At 38.8% G+C, this 10623-nt stretch overlaps 1 protein-coding gene across 1 annotated transcript in view; it reads left to right on the top strand.

Moving 5' to 3' along the window:
* The window catches only part of LOC143038780 (serine/threonine-protein phosphatase 2B catalytic subunit 2-like), a 172453-nt gene that overhangs the window by 118305 nt on the left and 43525 nt on the right, over positions 1-10623 (top strand). The gene's annotated exons all lie outside the window — the stretch shown is intronic.

Here is a 10623-nt window from a genome sequence, read left to right as displayed (position 1 = left end):
ATACAGAAAAATTTCGGGATTTTTACAGAAAATGTTCATTTTATATCTTGAGGAAATAATTCGTCTTTACCATTTTTTATTTAATACTGAAACAAACTACAGACTGTTTCATTTTAGCTTTGAACCAGCAATGACAGTGGTGAAATAGGACAGTCTCTCATCGAGGCGACGTTTAGTTAATATAACTCCCGAAAGAGGGTGTTGTAGTCAGGTGTTTGACACGAGTTTATGAACGGCCGCAACGGAATTTGTACCATACCTAAAGTGAAGCAACAAAGCCAACATAAAAATTCAAACTAGGATGCTGTGAACATGGGCAAATATCATGAATATTGATCACGTTTCATGGTGTTTAGGCCTATTTAAACATGAAAAATAAGATTCGATAGATACCTATACCAAATATTTATATACGGTAGCCCATGCTGGCGTATTCTTTCATGTCACCATGGCTGTTCTTCTTGTTCTGATGGAACGTCACAGAGAAGTGTGCTGTCCCGACTTTGTGACGGCCAACATCGTCATGTTGTTGTGAAAAAAAATTACACACACAGCCGCAGAATTTTTATCGTAGGCCGTAGATAATGCGCACCACCGGATAACGCGCACCCCCCATTTTTAGGCCCTTCCAACGGAAAAATACGCCAGAAAATACGGTAACTATAAAGTTTAACAATCCTTCCCATGAAAAATCTTACATCCTATAATTAATATAATAATCCACTGTCATGTAATTATTATTATTATTTTTTTTTAATATATTCCTGAAACTATAGGAATTTCAGAAATTATCACTGAACTTTTGATCATGTTATTCTTATGATAGTAGGTGAATGTATTTACAGATGCTAACTCTTACAGAAAGTTGAATGATAATGTATAATCTCACTGGACAAGGTGAAGAGAGAGAGTGTAGTACTTTTAGAGAGATCATTCTGTTGAGTGTGGTTGGTAAGGTGTGTTAATGGAGATAATGAGAGGAACAAAGGGATTGATTAAGAAATGTCATCTGGCTTTAAAAGAAGAAGAGAATGGATAGATCGTGTTTGTAGTAAGTTTTCTGGGTTCCCATGGATGAGAAGACATGTGTATTCATTGCCCCAGTTGTTACTTTTGTCATTCCCTAAGCTGTTTAGCCAGGCAGTCCCATCTCCCTGAGGAATGTCATGGGGGATTTCCCCCCCCCCCAAAAAAAAAAAATCCCTTATAGTGTGTATATTGTATTGTTGATGTGCATGATTGTGCACAATGCAGTCTTCCATAATGTGATGTATAGTATGGGGTGAAGTGTAACATCCTGGACAGTTATCTGTGATACAGACTTCCAGGCTCCTCTGGTAACTTGGAAGTGCTGGATGGTGGCTGTATTATAGCCAGTATAGTATGGGGTGAAGTGCATGATTATGTACAATGCAAGCTTCCATAATGTGTTGTATAGTAAGGGGTGAAGTATGAGGCAACGGACGATTTCGTTCCAATGTGAGGCGGCGGACGAATTCATTCGCTCCAACATGGAGACAACAAAGAGACCTCTCAACCAAGCACGGGACAGTGAGAGCAGACCACTAGGCCCATATATCAAGTGCGCTGCAATACACTTTAAAACAAACTCGGAACCAACGTACGCAGCCCTGTCAAAGGTCACCACCAGAGATTGAACTGTTAGACAGCAGTCTTCACATTGATGCTCCCTTTTTGGCGACTCTCAGAGTGCCACCTATACCATATTTTTTTATTGGCTAACCCCCTTGCGGGGAACGTCCCCTTCTGTAACTTAGCTAGGAAGATCTGGCACCTCGAGAGTTTTCTTCTTTAATGTTCACTTCCCTGCTTATATCCTCATAGGCTTAACATTGATGAAGCAACACATTATTATTTATCCTGCTCAACATAGCATCATTTATGCAAATCACTTCCTGCTTTGCCATCAGCAAATTCTCCTAAAGTCAACCACCTCAATACAGCCAATCAGGCAAAACCTGATTTAACGTCAAGTAACTCTAGCAAAATTGCACAAACAAACTCTGCTTCATCACATGAGGATACACCAGCCATTTCACTACCAGCTGTAGGAAGACATTCCAAGCGTAACAGGCATGCAAAATCTTCTCGTAGGTCAAAACCTGCAAAACGAAAGACAAAACAACCAGTAAATAACATTGATTTTTCACCGGTGGAAGACTATTTCTTGCCCCTCTTAGAGGATTTCAACAAGCAATACGCTCTAGTCTCGGAAGTGTTATCTACTCTCCAACACACTCACGCAGTGCTTATCAGCCGAAAGTTGCTGTTCCCTCATGAGTACACACGGATACATATACGAGTCTTCCAAGCACAAGACACCAACGTACTCTGTATGCCAGAAACTTGCCACGTAAATGACATTTCTCTGATTTCAGCTATCAGCTCTATGTCAAAGAAAGGTCATACTTGCATCTTAATTGCCAATGACACTAACGCACTCCTCCATCTCACAGTTGGTACAAACATTTGCAATTTCCAAGTTTATCCTTCATGTATTAAAGTCATGCATGACAAGTTCCCAATGTCTCAAGTTTGTGCCACAGTTTCCGACGTGCAAGCAGCACAGGAACCCATTGATGCATCTCAGCTTAACCCAATTGATTTCCCTGATGCACAAGCAGACTTGCTTGCACTTTGCAACAAGTTCAGACAGACCATTGCCACAGAAGGTGAACCCCTTGGAGCCACTAATCTTATTCAGCTTTATACCCCTTCGTGAGAACTCAAAACCATGTTACATTCCTGCATACAGATTACTACACAGTAAGCACATGATGGTAGATACCCTTATTCAAGACATGAATGCGCAAGATGTCATCAAATCCTCCATTAGCGAATGGAAATTTCCACTCTTTATAGTGCCAAAACAAGATGGGTCCTTCAGACCTGTAGTAGACTTCAGAGAATTAAATAAACTCACCATACCGGACCGACACCCGATTCCACTTCTACATGAGCTCCTCCACTCTGTTGGTGAAAATAAAATTCCCTGGCCCCTCAGGCATCGATGCACACATACTCAAATGTATGCCAGGCAACATAATCTCACACGTGACGACACTATATAATAGCTCACTAGCCTCTGGGTACTTCCCACAACTATTAAGGCCTCCCACACCATCCTCATTCCTAAACCCCAGAAACCCGCCTCCGCCCCCCTTTCATACCGGCCCATCTCCCTTCTGGAGTACTTTGGTAAGGTGTTTGAGCACGTCCTATGCCGCCGCCTGACCGTGTACCTAGAGACGGAGAATGTGCTGAGGGATTGCCAATTTGGTTTTCGGCCGGGGCGCGGTGCAGACGACATAATATCCATGATCACTCAATGGGTTCAAAGACCGCCAGACGGTCGCCCTGGTAAGGCCATTTTGGTTTGTAAGGATGTGGAGAAGGCATTCGATACTGTCTGGCATGAAGGCCTTAAGTACAAATTGTACCACAACTTCGACTTTGCCCTGCCGTTCACAAGGTTGCTCTGCAACTACCTGGACGACAGGACGATACGAATAAAGTGGCGGGGCTGTCTGTCCCAACCTTTTGTGCCGAAGGCTGGAGTACCGCAAGGGTCAGTCCTTGCCCCCACTATGTACAATCTATATACGAATGACCTGCCGGAGCCAGCTTATCCACGCAACCAGGCTCTAACTCTTTCGTATGCGGACGACACTAACCACATAAGCAGACACAAAACGCTGCAGGGAGCGTTACACGTAATGCAAAACATCATAGACGGGGCACACGCGTGGGAGCAACAGTGGCGCATTAAGACCAACGCGTCGAAATGCAATGCTGTATACTTCTGCTGCAAACGAACCAACAGAACAATCACAAACACTCCTCTTAAAATAAACAACACAAACATCCCAGTGAAGGACCATACCCGTGTGCTGGGTAGCACACTTGATAGTGGCCTTACCTGGACCCCACACTTACGCAAACAGGGAGCGAAGGCTAGGGCTGTGCTGGGAAAACTAAGACGCTTCAAAACTGCAACACTGAGAACCAAACGTCGATTGTACCTAGCCCTCGTCAGACCGATTCTGTGCCAGTCCCCGGGACTAAGCCAGCTGACATGTCCCACTAATAACTACGAGCATCAGAAGGTTCAGAATGCCGCTGTCCAGTTCATCACGGGTTCGCGATGGAGCGACTTCAGAACCACTGAGTCTCTACACCAAATTTCCAACATCCGTCCACTCAACCAACACAAACACAAACTTCACTCAAGACACCTAGACAAACATCTGATACAACACATTACACCTAGACCACACCGTACAGACTCTCTGTCAGCTGCGCCCGTCCCACGTGCGGTGTACACGATAAGACGTGTATAACTGTACCTACCAATAATACACCCCTTCACCAGTTTGACTGGTGATAGCCATAATGATGTAATAATAGTAATAATAATAATAATAATAATTATAATAATAATAATAATTATAATAATAATAATAATAATATCGCATGTAGCCCATTAACTGACAGGCTACAAGAATATACAAACAACTCAAACCCAACCTGGGGTAATACAGGAGTTCTCATGCCTTACCTGGGGCTAATCAGGAACGCCCTCTACACGCTGGAAGTGAAATCTACTCACTTCCCGTAAGTTACACACACACACCTCTCACGAACATAGCCACGTCCCACGCATAAACATCTACACTTACTTTTTCTTCGACTAAAATTCGCTTCCTTTCTAACTTTCTCTTATACTACATCTCATTTCAGTTTACCTCCCACTAAAGATTTTTCCGTTTTTCCACCTTTCTCTCGAACTACGCCTCCTACCGTTTTCTGAACTTCTGGTGATATAATCTGCTCTTCTTCCCGGCGTTGACGCCGCCGTCCAAGCTCCCAGTCCAGTTCTCCCGAGCCACGACCACCAACAAGCCCCATTGTGTGGTCAATAATCATCTCAAGTAGAATATTTCCCCATGAGTCTTTTCCACCCTTTACGGTCATCTCTTCCCAGCAGATTTCTTTGCAATTAAAGTCGCCCATCATAACTATTCTTCCTCCATCTTCCATTATCCTGGTTAATGTTATTCTTGTGTCTTCTAACATACTTTTATGTTCACTCTCTTCCCACGAGGCTGTTTTTGGGGGCACGTAGTTTATTACAAACTTTCTGCTCCTCTTATCTCTGTCTTCTACTTCTATCATAACCATCTCTACTCTATTCTTTCCATATGTGACACTCTTCACGTTTATATCCTTCTTAGTCAGGAACATAACTCCACCCCCTTGTTTTATCTCTCTGTTTCTAATCCAATAATTATATGCATTGTGTCCTATGCTGTTGGGTGGTAGTGGACCTTTTAAATTTGTCTCTACAATTCCCATTATGTCCGGATCTTTTTCCTTCAGATACTTGTTCAGTTCATTCAGTCCTGTTATTAATCCATCTATATTTGTGTAGGACACTCTTAACTTTCTGTTATTTCCATTGTATTCTCTGTTTCTTTTTTGTTTCTCTCTGTTATGGTCCATTTCCTCAATATCATATTCACTACTCTCCAGTAGAATTCTTGTTTTTCTGACTCCGTTCTGGTCTTTTTTTTTTCTTTAGCTTCTTTCATTTTCATTTTTTCTTCCTCTCTTTCCTCTTTATTCATTTCTCTTTTTATCCATACCTTTTTATATTGTTCACTTGCTGCTAGCTTCCCTGTTTTTGCTAAGATATTCTCTGCTGTTGTTTGTGATCTGAATTTAATCTTAATTGGTCTGGTCTTATCTGTACTATATTTTCTGAGCCAAAACATCTCTTCGATTTGTTTCATTATTTCAGGTTCATCTTCCTGAACTAATTCTAGTAAACTGCTTACTTTTTCTTTTTCCTCACTGATTCTTGAAGTTATGTTTCTCTTCCATTCCCAATATAATTATACATTTCTTTTTATCTGCTAAGTCTCTTACTATATTCTCCTTCTGTCTCATCACTTTGATAAGTGAGTCTTCAGTTTGTTCTCTCATTTGCTGTTTAATTATATCAGTAAATGCAACTTTACTGTTTTCCTGGATTTTTCTCCAACCCTGTGCTTCTTTTGCTATGGCCTCTTTATTGTCTTTGTTCCTTTTTAATTCTTCATTCTCCTCTTTTACTTCTTTTAACTGTCTTTTTAATTCTTCTATTTCGTTAGTTAAATTTTTGTTCGCCTTCTCTAGTTCTTCCAATCTTTCAACTCTCTGCGCAATGTTGGTTACGTTACCGAACCTATCTTCCCAATGTTCGATCATCTTATCAAGTTTCTCCTCTAGTCTTGTCAATCGGGGGAGGTTGGTACCCCTCCACCCTCATTAAATCCCTGGAAATTATTATCCTCACCTTCCATTGTGCTGCTCTTATCTATATTTCTAATCTTTACAATTTATTTAATCCCATCACGAGAATCATTGGTTCTTCATTTGTTTACAAGATGTCTGGCCTCTTGGGCCAAGTCCTGCCCTTCCTCATTTCCTTCCATTTCCCTCAGTAATTCCTCCCCTTCTTTTTCCTCACTTTTCTACGACACCACGAGTTATCCCCTTCCCTGTAAATACAATAGGTACTTTGCATTGAGGTCCATGAATATTTCACTTTTTCTTCAGCACTCTAATCTTTGCCGTCCATCCGACAAAAGTGTGTGTGTGTGTATGTATGTATTTACCTAGTTGTATTTTATGGGACGAGAGCTATGCTTATAGTGACCCGTTTTCATATCTCTTCACATCCAGTTTGTTCTTAAAATCGTGTATAGTTCTGGCATTCACTGTTTCTCAGTTCAGTTTGTTCCAGATATCGATCACTCTATGTGGGAAGCTATTTTTTTTTTTTTTTTTTTTTTTTTTTCTCCAGGTCTCTTCTGTAACTGTCTTTAGTTTCTTTTCATGTCTTGTTTCTCTTCTGTCCCACTTTAATAGGTTGTCTCTATCAAGATCTTCCATCCTTTTCATAATTCTGAAAAGGGTGTGTGTGTGTGTATTTATATATACATATATATTTACCTAGTTGTACTTAGCTAGTTGTATTTTATGGGTAGAGAGTGCTCATAGTGACCCACTTTTGTATCTTCCAGTATCCTATTTGATCTTAAATTCTTGTATAGTTTGTTCTTAAATTTTTGTATAGTTTTTGCACACACTGTTGCCTCATCCAATTTGTTCCAGACATTTACCACTCTGTGTGGGAAACCATTCGTTCTCAGGTATCTTCTATAACTAGCCTTTTTAAGTTTCTTTTCATGTCCTCTTGTTTTTCTTTTATCGCACTTTAATAAATCTTCTCTTTCAAGGACTTCCATCTCTTTATAACTCTGTAAATGGCCTGTAAATCTCCTCTTTCTCTTCTTTGTTACAGGGTTGGTAGTTCCAGTTTAGACAATCTTTGTTCGTTTGTCAATTTAGAAAATGTTTGTGCTATCTTTGTCATTGCTCTTTGGATTCTTTCTAATTTCTTATGTTCTTTTTTGTACTGGGTGTCCATAGTTTTGCATCATACTCCAGTCTTGGTCTTATCAGTTTGACTGATATTTTCTTTATCATTACCTCATCCAAGAAGTCAAAGGCCACCTTTATTGATCTTAGTAAATTGAAGGTTTTTCTGACTATTGTGTTAATATGCTTGTCTGGTGGCACGTCATTGCTGATAATTACTCCTGGTTCTTTTCTGTGTTAACTTTTTTTACTTTGTACCAATTTTATATTGCCCTGATATTCTATTTTTACTTTTTCCAAACGCCATTATACTACATTATTTGATGTTGAAGCTCACTTCCCACTTTTGACCATTCACAGACTTCATCCAGGTCTTTCTGTAGCGATTCACAATCTTTTTCTGTGTTTTCTTTAGTTGTTTTGCATAATTTGCAAAGAAGTTCATATAACATTCTACACCTTCATCCATGTCATTTATATATATGGCAAACATTATCGGAGCTAATACAGAACTTTGTGGGACTCTAGTTGTTTCTTCCATCCATTTCAATAACTTTCCTTGTACAGCTGCACAGAAAACTATCGTTAGTAAATCACGCTAATCATTTTGACACAAAACAACGAAACTATTTGAGACAAGTTGAAGTCTCCATCGGGAATAAGATTATCATGTCATAGTGAATCCATATGAACTCTGGAACTATTATTCGATTCATATTCATTCAGAAGGAATTCGAACAATTCGAACCCCAGAAATACCAACCCTTCGGTATCATAAGGTTATGTTCATTAGCGAATGTTTCGACACCCCTACTAACGATAGTTTTCTGTGTAGCTGTACATCTATTATCTTGAGTGTTCTTAGTTGCTTTTTGTGTGGCGCTTTATCAAATGCCTTTTGTAAATCTAGGAAAGCACAATCAGCCTATCCATCCCTTTCTTGCATTATTTCTATTAGCCTCAAGTAAAAAGAAATAAAGTTAGTGGCACGTGATATTCCGTGTCTAAAACCAAATTGATTTGGATTATATTATTTTCTTCCAGATGTATCCATCTACTTTTGATAATTTTTTCACATTTTAGCTATTGTGCTTGTAAGGGAGATGAGTCTATAGATTGTTGGGTATTCTTTATCTCTCCCATTATATATTGGTACAGTATTTACATTTTTCCAATCTTATGGTACCTTTCCTTCTTTGAGTGAGTAATCAATTATGTGTTTTGTCCATTAGTTCATCTATACATTCTTTTAGTATCCAATTTGCAATTCCATCTGGACCATGTAATTTTCTGACATCAAGGGTTATTATTTGGTCCCTTATTTTCTTCTATATCACAATTATTTCTTTCATTGGGGGATCTTTCTCTCTGTCCTTCATACCAATTTGTATACTTTCAATTGTGAATACAGATTTAAAATGTTTGTTCATAATTTCAGCCATTTCTACATATCCCTCATTCCCTTGACGCAGTGTCACTATTTCTTGTTTATCATTTAGTTTACCATTCACATACCTGTAGAATAGTTTAGGTTGGTCCTTGTATTTTGCTATCATGTTTTTTTCATAGCTTCTTTTTTCTTCCCTGCATGTTTTTACATATTCATTTCTTATTTTGATATATATTTGCTACATATTTTTTTCCCCATCATTTCCAAGCTTTCTTCTATCTTTAGCCTAGCTACATTTTTTGCTATACCAGTACTTAATGTACTTAAAAATACGCAGAGATGAAAAGAGAAATTATGAAAAAAGGAATTTACAGAAGAACTGGAAATGGCTGAAATAATGAACAACCACTTCAGATCAGTATTCACAATAGAAAACTCGCCTAGCAGTGAAGTTAGAGAGAGAGAATTATCCCCAGGAATGAAAGAAATGAACGTAACACGAAAAGAAATCAGTGATCAAATTAAAACCCTGGATGTCAGAAAATCACATGGCCCAGACGGAATAGCAAACTGGATACTGAAAGAATGCATGGAAGAATTAACTGACAAAATATATGATATAATTAAATCCTCACTTAAAGAAGGAAAAGTACCATTGGACTGGAAAAAAGCAAACATTGTACCAATTTATAAGGGAGGTGATAAGGAAGATCCATCTAACTACAGACCGGTCTCACTAACAAGCACAATAGCAAAAATTTGTGAAAGAGTGATAAAAAACAGATGGGTTAAATACCTGCAAGAAAAATCTATACTGAACCCAAATCAATTTGGATTTAGACAAGGGAGATCCTGTACAACAAATCTGATCTGCTTTTACTCAAGATTAGTAGACATAATACAAGAAAGAGATGGATGGGCAGACTGTGCTTTTCTGTACCTGCAAAAGGCATTCAATAAGGTACCTCATAAGAAACTTATAAATAAGATAGTCAAAAGGTGGCATCAGAGGAAAATTATTGGAATGGAAAGACTTCCTGATTGGGAGGAAAATGAGAGTTGTAATTAGAGAAAAATTCTCCAACTGGGAAGAAGTAAAAAGCGGTGTCCCGCAAGGATCAGTACTGGCCCCGATCATGTTCGCTGTATACATTAATGACATGAATGAAGGCGTGGAGTGCTATATAAATTTTTTTGCAGATGATGCAAAATTACTTAAGGTAAAAACGGAAGAGGACTGCAACTCATTGCAACAAGATCTGGACACACTATGGAATTGGACTCAAAAGTGGGAAGTAAAATTCAATATTAAGAAATGCAGTATAATGGAATTTGGAAAGAGTAGAAACAGAATATCAAAAGATTACAGAATTGGGGAAGAAAAAAAAAAAAACTATGAAAAAGATCTTGGAGTGATGATTGGAAAGGACATGAAACCAGATAAGCATATAAATAAGATGTTCGGAGAAACCTACAACTTATTGAGAACAATCAAAGTGGCATTTACTTATATGGACGAAGAAATGATAAGGAAAATACTAACTGCATTAATAAGACCAAAACTTGAGTACACAGCATCACTTTGGACACCCAGTACCAAAAAGAATATTAAGAAACTAGAAAGATTACAAAGAGCGACAACCAAACTAGCACCGACACTCGCCGAACTAACATATGAGCAAAGACTATCCAAATTGAACCTACCAACTCTGGAACAAAGAAGAGAAAGAGGAGATTTGCTAACTATCTACAGAATAATGAAAGGAATGGAAGTTTTAGACAGGAAT

This window comes from Oratosquilla oratoria, chromosome 25 (genome assembly GCF_046742065.1).
Source record: "Oratosquilla oratoria isolate Oo_2021 chromosome 25, ASM4674206v1, whole genome shotgun sequence".
Taxonomy (NCBI): domain Eukaryota; kingdom Metazoa; phylum Arthropoda; class Malacostraca; order Stomatopoda; family Squillidae; genus Oratosquilla; species Oratosquilla oratoria.
The sequence above is the reverse complement of the archived record's forward strand: the minus strand, read 5'-3'. Positions and strand labels throughout refer to the sequence as shown.